The sequence below is a fragment of the Pinus tabuliformis genome, chromosome 8 (assembly GCF_031772625.1).
Source record: "Pinus tabuliformis cultivar Carrire ecotype Pingquan chromosome 8, CPIR1, whole genome shotgun sequence".
Taxonomy (NCBI): Eukaryota; Viridiplantae; Streptophyta; class Pinopsida; order Pinales; family Pinaceae; genus Pinus; species Pinus tabuliformis.
Genome location: NC_142294.1, coordinates 802914317 through 802934639, shown reverse-complemented (window position 1 = coordinate 802934639; position 20323 = coordinate 802914317).

The following is a 20323-nucleotide window of genomic DNA, read 5'->3' as shown; positions in this document are numbered from 1 at the left end:
ATGTAAAAACATAATGTTGTATGTAGTTCTTGAACTAGTGGCCATGTCGGATACTTGGTGATTTCCCATTCATCGAAATAACAAAGAAACCTTAACATGTAGGCAAAGGTGATAACATTGATCTCCATTTAGATCATGATTTCAATGCGTGAGTATGTGTTAATTGAATGTAACTATTTAAACCGCCATCGAAGTGATACATCAGGTGGCCAGAATATCCTGGTCGTATCCTCTTTTTTCCATGTGCATTAAAACCTTCATTAAAATGCCGGGGATGATGGAATGACAGATCTTTTTAAATATTCATATAAAACAATATTAATTGATACCACATGCAAGGGAGGATATTTGCATGGTATATATGTTTTACAATGTTAAATCCAATATCAACGATGTCAGGATATGGCGTTGCCATGTATATCATAATTGTGGACCATGAAATGAATTGACACCCCGATATATTATCCTTTCACACAGACTTGAAAGACTCTTGTATCAAGTCGTCCCTCGGAAATCTTATATACGTTAATTTATATTTTTATGACATTTGCTAGTGAAACATTTGATGCAGAATCAAATGGGAATAAATTTTTTTCTAAAGACAACGAAACTCATTTTGTGACTATTATCACCGATCAAACTTATTGATGAAAAAAGAGCCGTTTTCCAAAAAGGATTCAAAAAGATTTTTTAATTCCATAATTCAAACAAAGTTGAGCGTGTGTTCTTAAAAACTTCAAAATACTCAACCACGTCCAAGTTATTATCATGCATACTCAAAGGAAAACAACCCATATACATTTATTCAAAAAAATTCCTTAAAGAATCTTGATAAACAACCCATATACATTTATTCAAAAAAATTCCTTAAAGAATCTTGATGTAAGCAGTTATGATGGCATCCCTAAACACAAAAATAGAAAACGTTAATAATCAATGTAGAATGAAGATGAAGCTTATGGGTATTCTTGTAAATACACACAACATGCATATATTGAATCTGAGAACATATGTTCATCTTATGTCACCCAAAGATAGAGGGCCCTACTTACCATTAAATTTCAAGTTTAATGTCTTTTTAAGTTCAAAATTTGTTTTTTTAGTTAAGGAGAGAACTAATTAGGAAACACAAAGGATTGCACCTTATTCAAGTAGGTGTGTCAACATTAGTGACTCCATGGGGTGGTTTGTAGGAGGCAGGCCAAAACTTATAATTTTCTGGTTGTTAGTATCATTTTTAACTGCAAGAGAGAAGGTACCAAGTTTTCACGAGGGACATAAGCATTAGACGTGAGAGGTGGGACAAAGAAGTCTAACCTAGGGTGTTTAAATGTAGGAAAAGAGAACATTCAACTGAGCCTCATTGCAAGTCCATCTCTGTATACAAACCATAGGCTTTATTTCTTCCTAGTTAATGATTTTGCTTATCATAAGTGAAAAATATTAGCTCAAAATATTTACAGAGAAGAATAGCTTCTACTAATTATATCAGAGAAGGATAATTACATCAATCATGCCAGGCGTAGTAGAAGACACATAGTACTTAAACAAAGGCGTGCAACAACGATATAATGAAAAGCAATAAGCTAACAATGTAAATTGAAAGGCAAAGCAACAATCAAACATGGAGGAACTACAATTTAACGAAAATGGATAAAGTACCAAAAAGGGAATAATCATATGTATAAACATAAAGGATATAAAATGTTCTTTAGTTTAGTTAGGATTAAACTTAGCATAGATAAATATATCCTTATGCTGCCATACAATTTCCAAGGCTTCAATAGTGTAAGGATAAAGGTTCAAAAAGAAAATACATATAACAAATGAGGGAAATAGACCAAAATCCAAAAAAATGATCACAATATTATAAAAGATTCCATTGATCATGGTTATTATGAGATCCAGTGCTATCATTCACACGCTTTATGAATTCAGATTAAGAGTGATTGGGATAGAAATGATTTATAGGAGAAGGCTTTACCCTTTCTTTCATGATATCATGAGAAGTCTTCTTGCAATCATAAGGTGTTTCCATAAGATTTATATTGCGAGAAATAAACAAGACTTTATAAATATCCTCGTAAGTATGCTCAGTATTAGAGAAGAAGGGAAAGAATTTCAAAGTCGTGGCTACAACTATTTGTAAATAAGAATTAAAACATGTATTTATTTCTACATTGTACATAAAGGTTCCTCTTTTAGATTTAAGGTGGATTCTTATCTTCCTTTTTCATGAATCAAAATTCATGCTTTTATATTCAAAATGTCATTATAAATTGGTGTCAAATAATTCCCTTCTCTAGTTTCATGTTCATTGATCAAGTAGTTATCATAATTCAAGAAAGGATAAGAATGAAACAATGGATCATCTAAAACTTCTTTAAATCAAGGAGCTAGGTCCCGAGACTTATATTCTTTAATAGTATAAATTCCCTTGACTTAGTCTTCTTCATGATGGTTAGAAAAAAGGATATTTCTAGGCTGGCTTAGACAAGCAAAAAGGGCTTCTATCATGTTTTCAAAATAAAAATTACATGAAGCTACATCACCCCTTAAATATTGTTTTTCACTTTCTTCATAATGATCATCAAAAAGAGGAATATGGTGTGAAACAAGAGAACATTCTTCGCTAGATGTATCTTCAAGAAATAAAACATTATCTTGTTCATTATGTGTCTCAAAAAGAGTATCATTAAGAGGGAAGACATCAAACAAAGCTTCATGATCAAAGATAGTGTGGGAAGATTGATAAGCTAAGGATTCCTTACAAACCTTTGAAGATGAAGAATCATGAGCTATGTGATTATCCTTTTGGTTGGTCAAGAAGAGATAGGGATTTGTTTGATATTCAAGCTTAGCTTCTAAGAACTGTTTACAAGTATTTTTCTCATGAGGACCATCACAAAAGTCACATCAAAGGGGAACATGAAGACACTTAGGCAAAAAATCAATGTGATGATAGGTGGAAAAGTCATTAATGAATTTTATAAAAAAAAATTCCCCTAAAAAGCTTGGATTAAGTGTTATGCACATGTGCCAATATTTTGCTTTGCCATGAAGGGAATGGTGAAATAAATTAGAGGAAGTAAATATGCTGTAAACCCTAAGAGATTGAAAAAACAAAACAGATTCTTCAATGTGGTCAAAAGAAGAATCCCATGAATTACCTTTGAAAATAGCAAAACCAACCATAACTACATTGACAATCAAATTCAAATTGGAATTATACACGATCAGGTGAGATAGAGATTGAAATGTTGCTTAAAGAAGAAAAAAATGTACGTTAAATAAAAACTATAGAAAATCCATAAAATCGTTAGTCCCCAGTATGGTCGCCAAAATATGTCGACGAGGGAAGTTTTTATGCTTCTCTGTCAAACCCTTGAATCTCACCAGACAATTGAGATAGTGGGACTAGGCTCAATTTTTTTATGCTTGAATATTGTGAAGGATTTAGGAAATGTATAGGTGAATTTACAACAAAAATATAAGTAAAGTACAAATCTGAAATAGAGTATGAAAAAGTTTTATACAAGATTTATAGCAGTCTGGTACAAAATATACAGTGCAAAAAAAATAACAAGAATCCAAAAATGAAGTAAAGAAGTATTAAACAACTCACTGGCAGTGTTCTAAAAGCCATAAGACTTTAGAAACACTGAAGAAAATGACTGATTTGTATTAAAATTTGTGTGTATAAGTTTATGTTAAGTGAGTTTCCATGATTTTTTTTGGTTAAAGCTTAACTCAAAATGTTACGTTGTCATTAAATCATATATAAACAACCAGAGAAGCAAAAAGATGTGAAATGACCTTGAGAACTCCTTCTAGGCAGCCTAATATAATTAAGTCTACTTGCTTTCTCTGCAAAATCAAAGGCTATTATCACTGGCTTTTAAAGCCAGACCTTCTATCAACAAACTTTAATTGCATAAAATCATGACTACCTAAGAAAATACTCAGAATAATAAGATGTATTCACCTTTCAACCCTTGTCTCCCCTTGGAATAAGTTCACTACCACCAACATATTAGCTCCTTTAACTCACATAATGAAAATCAGAGGAATCAACGACAACTATTATAATTGGTGCATACCTCTCCTCACAATTCAATCTCTCCTTCCTTCATAGATTCCTTTCCCTTTTGTAAGTCCTTGAAACAGTTGGGTGGTTTAACTATTTGGAGAAATTCGTCACTGATTTTTTTTTGTTAATAAATGGGAAAAGAGTGTTCTAAAGAATGAATTAAATTTTAATTTAACTCTTCATAATGTTTGGTAGGTGGGCTCCTCCTCATTTAGGCTTATGATTTAGCTTTTAAATCCATACTCTTTGTGTGTTCAGAATAAAATAATTAGATATATCTATATATATATATATATATATATATATATTTCCCCGTTGTATATATGTCTCATTAAAACAACCATATCATAAAGTGCCCTCGGCTCATTAAAGCATAGAAATGAAAAACCATTATTGACCTTGTATCTATGACCTTTTACCACAGAAATGCAACCATAAGAGAAATATTTTCAAAAATAAGAGTTGCCATATGAAATCCCTTGCGTCTCCCACCTTAATGCATGACTACAAAAATCAACAGTGAAAATAAAACAATCCAACAATAAATATTAGGATATATCCCCAAAAGTAGCATGCATATCATAAAAGTATGAAAATATAATGTTTTCCACAAAATTATCACGTTGTACCCATATTTTAAAAAAGGTGTTGTCAAGTATATGAAAATATAAAAAAATGTAATGTTGTACACATAAACATGCTGAAATTAAAAATGAGTTGTAAACTGTCCATGAGATAAAAATGACTAAAAGCCATAATTTATCAACCATCCAGACAATAATCAAAATCCATATTTGCTGTGAGATACTACTCTCTGCTTGCACCCCCTTGCTAAATAAACTCATGCTCTGTGGGAAAGTCAAAACGTCAACTTCATAAGTAGAATAATAAATATCTTAGTATATTTTTTACTATTGTAAAGGTAAATAAAAACAACACGGGGAAAATAATAATTGCAAGGGAAGGGACAACTCATGTAGCGTTAGTAAAGGACAAGGACATTAGACAAGAATATTGACTAAGGAAAGTCATTTTATGCAACATGTAATGTATAACAACTCTTGTTATACTAAAAAAAATAAACACCCTTCACATGAGAAGACTATGTGGGGCTTGTATTGTTAGATTAAATGACTGAGATGAGAGAACTTATTTAATTTTGTGAAAAAAAATGCAATGTAAATATGGTTTTCTCAGGTCCGAGACTGAAGGGTCTCGAGGGCCATATCTCCATTTAAATATGACTAAAAATTCATTACAACATTGTGGATATGGTGATAGGTTTCCAAACATACACAAGAGAAAGTAGTCCAACACACTCGACCGATAGACTTGGTGATATGTTTACAAGATAGGCAATGAATGTAAACAATGTGTCTTTTATCTTTGATCAAAAGGTCATCTAGGTTCGAAACTGGAGAGTCTTGAAGGCGTCATGTACTCATGCAATGGAATATTTGTTGGTAACATAGAGAGAAAACTTTATAATCATTCAACCAAAGTACTGCAGCTCCCGAAGGGATATTTTTTGTTTGTGCTCTTAGAATGTGATTGGGTTGGAGGTTGAAAGATCTCAAGGGAAACAATTTTCTCTTATACTTAATGTGCATAATGAAAATTGGCTAGGAGATGTTTCCAATGACACATGAGTAGATATAGCTTGTGCAAACAGGTTATTGATAGTATTTCAGGATGTGTGGCCATATGTGGAGCATTGTGGAGATGGGTATATCTTTTCATCATTGCCATGAGAAGACACAAGCAAAATGGACTACTGACATGAGGTTTTAAAGAAAGAAAAAGGGATTGAGCAGTGAAACCATATGAATGTTGAAAGTATATTTCATTTTCATATGAAACTAATGCATATAGAACAAAAAAAAATATGCAGGGGAATAGTTATAGGGATTTAGGGAGTACCATAATACAATTCCAAAAATAAACCTTGATAATCAATTTGTTTGCTATAATCCCATAAACATAAGCAAAGAAGGCCCGTACCTTATTAACTGCAAATTTATATGGGGGTGCTCAGTTGTAAGCAATTTCAAGACTTCGATTTCTTGGTAATCCCCAATTTGGGTTGTTACAGTTACTAGAATCCTCCAAACTCGCAACAAACTGAGTCTGTTGTCAAACAAAAAGGGGATATTGATAGGTCCCTATAATACTAGTGATTCCCCCATTACTATTGTCATTGTATCTCTTATTGTTATTCTTGTGCCCCTATTGTCCCCATATTGTTATTATTGTGCCCCATAGAAGCCCACTATTGTTAATTTTGTGCCCTTATATTATTAGTGTTAGGTCGGCTTTGGTTATATTGTGACCCCTTAGACTCCTATATATAGAAAGGAGGTTTTGTCATTTGTATCATCCAAGAATTGTTCATTTGTGTAATGCAAAGGAGGTTGCCCCCTTGAAGAGGTTGATTTCTAAGTCGTTGATCCGTCTTTTCTATATTTTTGTGAGCTGGTTTCATAACATTTGGTATTAGAGCTTGGATTCTAGGGTTTTGCTGCTCCAAACAGGTCATCGTGGCATTTTCGCTATAACTTTTTTTCTGCGACGTTTCAGAAGTGCAAAAAAAAACCCATTTGAGCCGAAATCTCTCTGAACCTCGGGTCCGAATTTTAGATCTTGTCTCGCTATATTTTCAGATATATGATCCAAGGAAGTTAGGGTTTTTACAGGATCCCAAATTATATCTCAAATAGGTGACCTGGGGAAAATCGTCATAATTTTTTATTTTTTATTTTTTATTTATTTTATTATTATTATTATTATTATTTATTTATTTATTTTTTTGAGCATCAGATTGAAATTTTGTAAGAAGTTATAGAAAGAGGATGGACTGTAGTTTTTTGTGTATCAATTTTAGATCCTAAGGTCAAAACAATGACACATGGCACTTCGTACAAGATCGCTCTACTGAACTAGTCTATAATCAGGTCATCGTGGGAGATTTGGCATAACTCTTCATTGGAGAATCTAATATTGATCAGACTTGCGGGATTAGAAAGAGTACTCAGAGGGTTACCGTAGGAAGAAATGCCAGACCTTGGAGATCCAAAATTACAAAGATACAACAGATTCAATATCGAGCTCCTATAAAGTGAAAAAATGTGTGTTGTTTTTTTTTTAAATTTTTGCATAAGTTTGGTTTGAAAAATTAGTTTCAAGGAATTCAGAGGGCATAGTGAGGCATTATTATCAGTAATTGATGCCACGAAGAAAGAAAATGGAAACACCTAGTAAGCAACCTGAAAGCTATAGCAGGACTCATGAAGAAGATGAAGAAATGCAACATGATATATCAAAATTAAGAGACCAAGTGCAAAAAATTTCACTCGCACAAAAAGTAACAGAATCTAAGATGGATGATTTAAAGAAATACGTAGAAGCTAAGATGTATGGCGTGGAAGCTAAGATGGATGGTTTAAAGAAAGACGTAGAAGCTAAGATGTATGGCGTGGAAGCTAAGATGGATGGTTTAAAGAAAGGCGTAGAAGCTAAGATGAATGATGTGGAAGCTAAGATGGATGGCGTGGAAGCTAAGATGGATGATTTAAAGGAAGGCGTGGAAGCTAATATGGAAGATTTGAAGAAAGATTTGACAAAGTTTCTACAAGAAATGCTTACTGATGGCAAAAAGGTAGTAAAGGAAACTCATGATGAGAAAAAAATAAATGTTAATCATGATGTCATAGACTCTAATGTTGGATCGAAGAACCACCATGTTCCAAAGATCGATATGAGGAAATTTGATGGCAAAGATCCTGTATCATGGATACTACAGATGGAGCAATTTTTCGATCTCGATAATGTGCAAAACACACAAAAGGTACGCATTCCAAGTTTATATTTGGAACCAAATCAATTTGTATGGTATCGATGACTTTGCTCTCGTAAACAAATTGTCACTTGGGCTATTTTTACAGATGAAATGATAGCACATTATGAGGATACAAAAAGCAACATTTTTTTGAGCCAATTGATAAATCTCAAACAAAAGGGTTCAATGATGGAGCACATTGAGGACTTCCAAAAATTGTATATAAGGGTAAAAGATATTCCAGAGGAGCATAGGATTGATTTGTTCATAGGGACTTTAAAGGATAACATCCAACATGAGGTTCGCCTTTGGGAACCTGATTCATTGGAGAAGACATTCAGGTTGGCAAGAAAAATGGAAAGCAAAATTTTGGCAACAAGGAAGCCTACCACTCACAATCATAAAGATGGAAGTGTTGTTTCCCCTAGCCATCCACAACGTATAAGGTTGACACCACAACAATTGGAAGAAAAAAGAGCAAAAGAGATTTGTTACAGTTGTGATAGAAAATACACTAAAGGTCATAAGTGTGCTGAGAAGAAATTGTTTTACATAGATTATGAAGAGGAGGAAGAAAAGGAACAAGAAATGTCAAAAGAAGAGGATATACACCAGGAACAAACCCTAGAGAAAGAAGAAATGAATCTGACCATATATTGTAATGCATTGGCTATAATTACCACTCCTCAAACTATCAAGATAGAAGGGCATATCAAGAAGAAAAACGTAATAGTGTTGATTGATTCGAGCAGTCCCCATAATTTTATTCATTGTAAGATAGCCAAGGAATTGAATTGCTTCCTATATCTAGCACCAGAGTGTCAAGTGATGGTTGCAAGTGGAGGAACCATAAATTTCTCAGGAAAATGCCATAATATCAAGCTATCCATGGGAGAATATGTATTGAATAGTGAAATGCTTTCCATTCCAATGGGTGGTGTTGATGTTATACTAGGAGTCCAATGGCTAAAATCCTTGGGTACAATAGCTTTTAATTTTCAAGAACTTTTCATGAAATTTTCTTCAGAAGGAAAGGAAGTTGAATTAAGGGGTATCACAAGGAAATCCAGAAATATAATAAGCTCTAATGGAATGACAAAGCTTCTAAAGAAAGAACAATGAGGCATAATAGCACAATTATGTTCACTAGAGGTTTCCACATAGAAATCATCTATTTCTCTAGATCTCCAAAAAGTCTTGGATAATCATTCCAAGATATTTGAGACTCCCAAATGTCTCCCACCTACTCGTGATCATGATCATGCTATTAATTTGATTTCGGGAAGTGTTCCTTCAAACATCAGGCCTTACATATATCCCTATGCCCAAAAGAGTGAAATTGAACGTATGGTTGTAGAAATGCTAGAGGCTAGTATAATTCAACCTAGTCAAAGTTCTTTCTTTGCGCCAGTAGTATTGGTTCACAAGAACGATGAATCATGGCGCATGTGTCCACATTATAGGGATCTCAACAAGCTCACTATTAAAGATAAATTTCCCATTCATGTCATTGATGAATTATTGGATGAATTGCATGGATAAATTTACTTCACCAAGTTGGATCTTCGTTCAGGATATCATCAAATCAGAATGAAGACTAAAGACATTCCAAAAACAACATTTATAGCTCATGAGGGTCATTATGAATTTTTGGTCATGCCTTTTGGCCTTACCAATGCACCTTCTACATTTCAAGGTTTGATGAATTCCATTTTCAAACCCTTCCTTAGAAAATTTGTGTTAGTATTTTTTTTATGTTATACTAATCTACAACAAGTGTTGGAAGGATCATGTTCAACATGTTGACAGGGTGCTCAAACTATTGGAAGAGAAACAATTATATGCAAAAAGCTCCAAATGCTTCTTTGGAGTACAAGAGGCGGAATATCTGGGTCATATTGTATCTCATGAAGGTGTTAAGGTAGACCCTAGAAAATTAAAACCATTAAGGAATGGAAAGTCCCCACATCCATAAAGCATCTACGAGGATTTCTCGGGTTGACAGGGTATTATCACAAGTTTGTTAAGAATTATGGGAGAATAAGAGCACCTCTGACAACATTATTGAAGAAAGATGCATTTTCATGGACTCCAGAAGCAATGAAGGCCTTTGAACATCTTAAAGAGGCAATGTGCCAAACACCGGTCTTAGCTACATCGGGCTTTACAAAAACCTTTATTGTGGAATGTGATGCCTCAGGAAATGGAATTGGTGTTGTTTTAATGCAAGAAGAAAGACCCATTGCTTTTGAAAGTCGTCCAATCAAAGGAAAGTATTTACACAAAGCTATTTATGAGAAGGAACTGTTGGAAATACTACATGCACTTAAGAAATGGCGACCCTACCTAATGGGAAGACACTTCAAGGTAAAAACAGATCATGATAGTCTTAAATACTTTTTAGAACAAATATTATCTTCAGAAGAGAAACAAAAATGGGTCACAAAGATGTTGGGTTATGACTTTGAAATCATCTATAGAAAAGGGAAGCAGAATGTTGTGGCAGATGCACTCTCAAGAAAGGATGAGGATGTGGAAGTATTTCTTTGCGCCATTTATATTATCCAACCAGATTGGATAAATGAAGCAAGGGATGAATGGAAGAATGACGAAGAAGTGTGGACACTCATTCAAAATTTACAACAAGATCCTAGTACATCTGATACATTTAGCTGGAAAAATGATTCGTTATGGTACAAAGATCAGTTATACCTATGTAAGAATTCCCAAATAAAACAAAAGATTCTTAGGGAATTGCACACCTCTCCCTTAGGAGGGCACTCAGGATTTCTAAAAACTTACCACAAGATTAAGAAGGAATTTTTTTGGGATGGCCTTAAATCAGATATTTAAAAGTTTGTGGCGGAATGTTTGGTTTGCCAACAAAATAAAGTTGAAACAATTAAGACCCCAGGTCTATTACAACCTTTATCCATTCCAAGCCAACGTTAGGAGGAGGCTTCAATGGATTTTATCACAGGTTTACCCAAGTCCAAAGGAAAGAGTGTTATCATGGTGGTAGTTGACAGACTTACCAAGTATGCACACTTTTGTGCATTATCTCATCCATTTAAAGCAAGTACAATTTCTACTGCATTTATGGAAACAATTCGAAAGCTACATGGAAACCCAAATATTATTGTAAGCGACAGAGATCCCATTTTCCCTGGAAATTTTTGGAAAAAATTATTTTCTTTTCTTGGTACTCAGTTAGCTCATAGCTCATCTTATCATACTCAATTTGATGGGCAAAATGAGATAGTAAACAAATGTTTGGAAGGATATCCTCGTTTCTTTGTAGCTGATAAATAGACACAATGGGTCAAATGGTTGCCTTTGACTAAATGGTGGTATAACACTTCCTTCCATACCGCAACAAAAATGACCCCATTTATGGCACTTTATGGATATCATCCACCATCCATCACATCATATTTAAGAGAAAATTCTAAGGTTCAAGCAGTGGAAGAGCACATCGAGCATCAACAACAAGTTATCCAACTCTTAAAGGATAACCTCACCTTGGCGTATAATAGAATGAAACAGCAGGAAAATCAACATTGCAGCGAAATAAGTTTTGATGTAGGTGATTGGGTATTCCTACAGCTACAACCATATAAACAAATGTCCCTCAAGCAACCTAAGAAGGATAATAAATTATCACCAAAGTATTATGGTCCGTACAAGGTGTTGCAAAAGATAGGTACTATGGCATACAAATTGGAGCTTCCTGCAGCTTCCCGAGTGCACCCAGTTTTCCATGTTTCATGCTTAAAGAAGGTTATAGGTGACAAGCTCCTAGTTCAAACAATATTTCCAGAACTTGATGAGGAAGGGAAAATCATATTGGAACCTGAAGCAGTCAAAGAAACAATAACTCGACAACTACGAAATCGATCAATTTCAGAGTATCTCATCAAGTGGAAGAACTTACCCATTCAAGATTCCACATGGAAGGATGAGAATTTTATACAGAAGCATCCAGAACTACTCAAGCATTGAGGAAAACACTTTTTTGAAGGAGAGGGGCATGTTAGGTCCCTATAATACTAGTGATTTCCCCATTACTATTGTCATTGTATCCCTTATTGTTATTGTTGTGCCCCTATTGTCCCCATATTGTTATTATTGTGCCCCATAGAAGCCCACTATTGTTATTTTTGTGCCCTTATATTATTATTGTTAGGTCGGCTTTGGTTATATTGTGACCCCTTAGAATCCTATATATAGAAAGGAGGTTTTGTCATTTGTATCATCCAAGAATTGTTCATTTGTGTAATGTAAAGGAGGTTTCCCCCTCGAAGAGGCTGATTTATAAGTCGTTGATATATCTTTTCTATCTTTTTGTGAGCTGGTTTCATAACAGATATGCAGTGTAGTGGCGCATAAGTTAGACAACACGTCAGGGATTTAATTCGTGAAGTGACGAACCATCAATGTTTAAGTACTAACGTAATTACCATACTCCATGTCAAAATGAAATGTTTTATTTAGTGCTTGAACGAATAGCCATGTTGGATACTTGGTCACTGCCCATTCATTGAAATAACAAGGAAACCTTAACACATAGGTAAATGTGATAACGTTGATCTTGACTTAGACCATGTTTTCAATGTGTGAGTATGTGTTAATTAAATGCAACTCTTTAAGACATTGTCAAAGTGATACATCAAGTCACCAGGATATCATGGCCATATCCTCTTTTTTCCATTTGCATTAAATCCTTTGTTACAATTCCTGGGATGACAAAATGTTAGATCTGTTTAAATCTTCATACAAAACAATATTAATTGATACACCATGCGAGGGAGGATATTTGAATGGTATATATGTTTTACAATGTTAAAACCATTATCAATGATGTTAGGATATGGCGTTGCAATGTATGTTTATAAATGTGTATCATAACATTGGACCATGAAATGAATTGCCACACCGATGTATTATCCTTTCACGCCATCTTGAAACACTCTTGTATTAATTCCCCCCCTCGAAATATTGTATACATTGAGTACTTTATATTTTTGTGATATTTTCCAATGAAATATATGACATAGATTCAAATGAGAATATTTCTTCTTTTTTTAAAGATAAAAAAAATCATTTTGCTACTATTATCACTAATCAAAATTATTGATGAAAAAAGAGTCATTTTCCTTTTGATAATGGTATTTTGATTAATTATCAACCAGAAAGGATTCAAAAAGTTTCCTTTTTATGCCATAATTCAAATAGAGCTGAGCATATGTTCTTAAAGACTTCAATATACTCAACCACCTCCAAGTTATTATCATGCATACTGAAAGGAAAACAACATTCATACTTTTATTCTAAAACATGCCATAAAGAATCTTGATGTAAGTAGTTATGATGGCATCCTCAAACACACAAATATGAAACATTAATCATCAATGTAGAATCAAGTTGAAGCTTGAAGACCATCCTGTAAATACATGAAACATGCATAGATTGAATCTAAGAACATATTTTCACCTTATTTCACCCAAAGAGAGAGGGCCTCACCTACCTACCATTAAATGTCAAGTTTTTTTTTTCAAGTTCAGATTGTGTTCTTTGTTTAGTTAAGGAGAGAATTAATTAGGACATGCAATGGATTGTGCATTATTCAGGTAGGTGTGTCAATAGAATGTGCAAGTAATATAACAAGAAAACATTGATCATAACCCTTTCCAGAGAAGCACTACCTCAGCTACAGGTATGAACATTACTACCAAACCATTGAATATGAGCATATTACTTTTAGATGCCATAAATTTCATGAACATAGGAACTTGTTCATGGATTTACCACTAAATAATTCCCTCCTCAAAAAAAATTACCCATAGTAAATACCATAAGGGTTTCAAAAAGTAGGAAAATAAAATAAGGCCCTCTAGAAAGCAAACATAGTTGTTGCAAATTTGGACCATAAAACACAAAAAAATAGGAGATTCTATCCAAATCTATTGAGGAAGATCTAGTGGATAATAACTAGGATATTACCAGGGAGGTTGGAGTGGGAGGGGTGATAGTAAAACTTGAAGAAAATACTGAATTAAAGTTCGCATGGGGACTTGGAAATGCCACGAACAATCAAGTAGAAGCTCTCTCTCTTTGGCAAGGATTGAAAATGATCGTCTCTAAAGGTATCAAGAACTTGATAATTGTTGGTGATTCTATGGTGATAATCCAAAAATGTTTGAGTCTTGCCAAGCAAAAGAACCTCTTCGAATCAGAACCCTCCTTAATCATTATAAGGATAATGTATCTATTAAAAAAGATTGAAAATTTTAAAACATTCCACGTTTTGCGTGCTAATAACCAAGCGACGAATGCGTAAGCCAACGTCAAGGCAATATTAGAATAAGGCTCTTTACATATCAACAACATAGTTGAAATATGTCATATCCCATGATACAATATAAAAACATAAGATCGATGCAGTACAGCTGGAGTACAGGTCTGTAGAACCATAATCAGGCAGTTAATATGGACAACATTCCGATGGCTTTTCGCAGTATGTTGGGAGAAGGGGAAGTTGGTAGGAAGTTATTGCATAGGTGTGATCGTGGGAGTTCAGAGGCCATGAACCATGACATGTGGAATTTCAGTCCTTGGTCATTTGCCTGGATATTTGTTATAGTTCCATTCGTGGGCTAGGTAGGTACCATTGCTATTCGCTCAAGGCTGGTTTTAGCGATGGTGGAGATGGATGGTAGCTGTTTCGCCATGATGAAAAGTCGATTCTCATTTATGGAGGAAAAGATAGGAATGAATGTCAGGATGAACCAGGCAATTATTTATAGTAGTTGGTTGCGGATGATAAACCATAGGATATTGTTAGTACAATGGAGAATTGCCAAGAAAATGGCCTCAACAAGCAATGGAAGTGGTGGTGCAGCAGGGTCTGGGTGCAGTGGGAACATAGGGGACATTGTTGATAGCTCTTGCAAGTAAGTAATCAAGGAAATAGTGAAAGAAATCAATGAAAACATGGCGGTCTTGTACGCCTAACTGTTGGTCTTGGTAAGGACATGGAATTGCTTCAGAAAACCATGGAAAGTTTGAACATAGACGTCTTGAACTTGGGCCATAAGGTTGAAAACATTGAAGTTAAAGTCAAGACAACCACTGTGGGTGTGCTGAAAGAAGTATTTGGATTCGGGGATGGCTCTGTCCCTCATGCTGAAGGTGTCGCTAGTGCTGCAATTTGGGACTTTGACCCTGGGGTTGGCAGTGTCGAAGATCTGGTCATGCCTTCTGATGAAGCTCTAGGAGAAGTCGACCCTAGAAGCAGTGGGTAGTAGCCCCCTTTTCTAGTTTACATATATGTTTTGTCGAACAATAGAGTATGGTGGAGTCTTTTGGAAGGTCTATAGTATAAACTATGTAAAAAGTTCGTATGTAAATAACACAGGTAGCAATAGGGTCCTTCTTCTGGTTAAAATGCTGAACAATATTGAGATATTGCTCTCCATGAATGTATGGGACCTGGCCCATTTCCAATTTTTCTATGAAAAAATATACCCTTTTTATTTAAAAATAAAATAAAAAAATAACTATGATATTACCACCTTGGAACAATAGGAAGATATTCAAAAAGATAACTCTAATATGGCCAAACAACCTAAAAAAATAAATAGAAAATAAAATAATGAATCAAGTGCAAATTAAAAGGCTTCTATGGAAGTGGATAAAGAAATGGAATAATTTTAAGATGGAAAAGGCATTGGTATAGAATACCTTGACCTCCAATCGCTAGTAATATCATGGGAAAATATGGATCCTTGCTCTATTATAGAATAAAAACTTTAGGTATTGCAACAAGGCTTTCTCAAGAACCAAGACATCATCCCTCGATAAATTCCAAGTAATAAAACTACTTCTTCATCTCCGAGATTTAATCAATTTCTAAAGAGGAGAGGAGAAGAGGTAGAAAAAACAATAAACGATTTTTAAAAGAAGTAGGAGAAATGTTAGTAAGTCTCATTAGGATAAAACTCATGATGAAAAAATTCCAAACCTCCCCCTTCCATCATGAAGCTGATATCATGGAATAATAGAGGCCCAAATGGGAAATTCAAACAAAGGCTTCTAAACTAAAAATTTCTAAAAGATAAATCCACTGTGATAATGTTACAAGAAACTAAATGTACAAATGAATCTTTCTATTGGATATCCAAATTTTTCTAGGAGGGCTAACAATTAATTGCAAAGGATGCTCAAGGAGCTATTGTAGGTTTATATTTTCTTTGAAATCCTACTGAAATCAATTTAGTAGGATTATTTTCAATACACAATGCAATCACAGTCCAACTCCAATTAATCGACTTGGACCAAATTGTTTTATTACAAATATCGATGGATCCCCAAATAATGAGGGAAAATACAGAATATTGGCAACCCCTATCTTCTATTCAATCCCTAATAGGAAATCACTATTGGGTTATAGGAGGTGAAGTCAGCATGAATATAATATTGGTGGAAAATAGAGGTGGAATATGTAGGCTTGATTAAGACCCAGACACAAGTTTTGGGGAAACAATGTAATGACTACAATTGATTGACATGGAAACTAGGAATGGGAGGAGGAGAAAACTAGGTAGCATCATGATTAGATCAGTTTCTAGTCTCAAAAATTTTGACGATATTAGGAATCAACCTTGATTATTATATCCTACCTTACGTTGGGTCATATTATTGGCCAATTTTCATAGAAATATATATGAAAGGAAGTCCCAATAATAAACCCTTTCATTTTGAAGCCTTCTAGATTGAATACCCTCTTTCCAAGTCAATAATGAAAAATGGTGGCATGAATCCCCGGTTAGGTGTAACTCACTAATTTATTTCTTCCAATAGTGTTTGTAATATCTCAAATTGTGCCTGGAAAATCAGGACAAGGAAGAAATTGGGGACATCTTTAAATATTAAAGGGATTTTGAATAAATGATGGCTTATATTCAACAAAGAATCATATTGGAAAGATGATAAGAGGAACTAGTACAAGACTAAACTACAATTATCTCACAACTGGAAATTAAACACCAATAGGAACAAATATTCTGGAAACAAAAATCAAGGGTTCAATAGCTAAAACAGGGCAAGAAAAACTCAAAATTCTTTCATCGTATCATGATATAACACATGCATCATAATTGAATATTAGCCATAAAAAATAGTTAGGGAGTTTGATTGAAGGACCATAAGGACATGGAGAATCAACTAACATCCCATTTTTGTATTCTCTTGACATAACCAAAGTTAGATAGCTTTGAGGCTATTTGAAAGATAACTAGGCACATACCCAAACTAGTTTGTTAGGTGCCTTGATCACGGAAATAATAAGAGAGGAAGTAGAAAAAGAGGTAATGGACATGCCAAACTAGGGTTGGATAGATTCATTATAGATTTTTTTCATGCTTTCTCACCCATCATTCATTAGAATTTCCGGGAATTGGTAGACGATTCACGTAGATCCAATATGGTCTTACAAGTCCTTAATGCCGCTTTTCTAGCTTGCATGCTTTAAGAAGACATACAAAAGGATAATGATAAGTATAGAACCATCTCACTCTACAACATGATTTATAAAATCATTTCAAAAATTATAGAAAATAGATTAAAAAATCTCCTCCCTAACCTCATATCACTAGAGCAAACAACCTATTTGGAAGGAAGACAAATATTGGATGGTATAATTATATCGCATAAAGTAATGCATTCCTTAAAATATATCCAAGAAGTAGGTTATTCTCATCAAATTAGATATGTCCAATTCTTTTAACAAATTAAGTTGGAAATACATTAAAAAAATCCTTCTAGCCTTCAACTTCTTTGAGCAGTGGACATATTGGTTTCTTTTTCTAACCACTTCAGTGTAATACTCTGTCCCACACTTTGGCTTGTTCTATGGGTTGTAACACTCTCTCCCACCCCCTTGGATTATTCTTGGGTTGTTACTTTAAAATTGACCCAATCTCAAAGGATTATTATGAATACGGGGTCACAAAAATCCTCTTTTTTCAACCTCCTCAAAAATCAAAACCAATGCCACCAGCAAGTTCGGATTGTCAAGAGCTCTTCGATGATATAATTTTTATCTCAATCTGAATTTTGGATTAGAAGTTATTCCAATTTAAAGGCTTTCTCAGTAAACCTTTCCACATCATCAAGAATGGCCACGTGGCAATTCTAAATGGCATGTGTCACTATGCCACATAGCTCAAAATCCAGTGTGGATCCTACCATGTCATAGTGCCATAACACCACCACACCATTCCTTTGGAGAATTCTCTGCTCAACGTCCGTGATGTGATAGTAAATTTAACGTCAGCTGTTGGAGGGTTTCCCATCTATCACTCTTCATCAAGTGCTAGATGAAAGGAACTAGCATTAACCTTCCCATCTCTTAATGCCTTTATCTGACATCATGCCTTTTGTCACCTTTGACATGGCATGACCCATGGCATCACCTGGTGGCCACGTCATCTAATTCCATATCACATGTCTCCCCTGATCCTTAATGACATAATGCTTTTATCAAGGTGATGTCACCCTGCCACATGACGTCGTCTAATGGTGCCGTGTGTCATACAAAACTAGACTCTTTGGACATCCAATAGGGTCGATTCAACATGTCATGTGTCACGCCACAATGGTGCCACATCAATAATATTCCATGTCACCATCCATGTGGTGTCCACACAACCTTGCTTGGCCCACGTGTCACTTGCCACCTCGCTTGTGCTAGGGTCCCACAGGGTCAATCCTCTTTGTGTAAATCCACACATTTACTTTATACAAAATTCTAGGTTTGTATTGAAATTTCCTCATTGTGTCTCCACATCACAATGCCATAGTGCTATAACGCTAAGACGGAAGTTAGGGGCTATGCCAAATTTGGGTGCGATGCGACGATAGATTTCTCATCATGTAACAGAGGGGATTTTACATCTTGCACCCTCCATCTATAGTTCCCATTCCAAATGCGCTCAACACATACCACCTATCGAGAGGGGAAATGCATGGCATGATGTAAATATTCACATCAGGTAATTGCAATAATCTTGTCCCATGCTTCATTAATAACGCCCAACCTGGATGACCAATTCATGCCACAAGGAAAGGGAGGCATGGTGCGACAAGAATATTTCCTATCCAATAATGGGGAAATATCCATCTGCACCCTTCGTCATAATTCTCATTCCCAAGTGATTTGCACATCCATCTCGGTGAGGGAGGCATGGTGCGATGTGAAATTTTCATGTCAGTCAATGGGTGTTTTCCTATCCCACATCCACCCAACTCTGCTGAATCCAATTTTCCTTCATATAAATAATTTTAAAGGATTATTCAATCAAATATAAGCATATAGCTTGCATTAAATAGACTCATAGTCTCCAAGGATTTCCCGAGGTTCTGTTGAGCTTTCTTTGGATATAGATGCAGCTTGGAGTGATCCCATGGTGAGAATGAAACATTAAATATTTACATATGTTTGTCATAGAAAACACATAGTGTATAATATGTTCTCTTCATAAATAGAGTGCATTATAATATTAAACAAGTCAGGGAACCTTTCAGTTTATAAGCATGCCAACCATCAGAGCATTGGTAATAATAGTTAACTGCATATATTCATACAACCAGTAACATTTGTATATAACTTCAAGAAACATTCATTTCATCCACAAAATATTAGTATTTCAACTTATCCAAAAGAAAATTCAAGGCATATTTCCCATCAAGGACATGCAATAGTTTTCAATGACCATTTAGGAACATTATAGATCTATATATTAACTAATAACATACCAGTCATGGCAATCATTCACATTCAATTATACATAAGACATGGAAATTATCTAAATGGATAGAGATTGTTATGAAACCAGCTCACAAAAAGATAGAAAAGAGAGATCCACGCCTTAGAATTCAGCCTCTTCGAGGGGGCAACCTCCTTTACATTACATAAATGAACAATTCTTGGATGATTCAAATGACAAAACCTCCTTTCTATATATAGGAGTCTAAGGAGTCACAATATAATCCAGCCGACTTAACAATAATAATATAAAGCCACAAAAATAACAATAGAGGGATTCTATGGGGCACAGAAATAACAATAAGGGGGTAATAGGGGCACAACAATATAAATAAGGGGTATAACTACAATAGTAATGGGGTAATCACTAGTATTATAGGGACCCAACATGCCCCTCTCCTTCAAAAAAGTGTTGTCCTCAACGCTTGAGTAGTTCTGGATACTTCTGCATAAAATTCTCATCCTCCCATGTGGAATCTTCAGCGGATAAGTTCTTCCACTTGATAAGATACTCTGAAATTGATCGATTTCGTAGCTGTCGAGTTCTTGTTTCTGTGACTGCTTCCGGTTC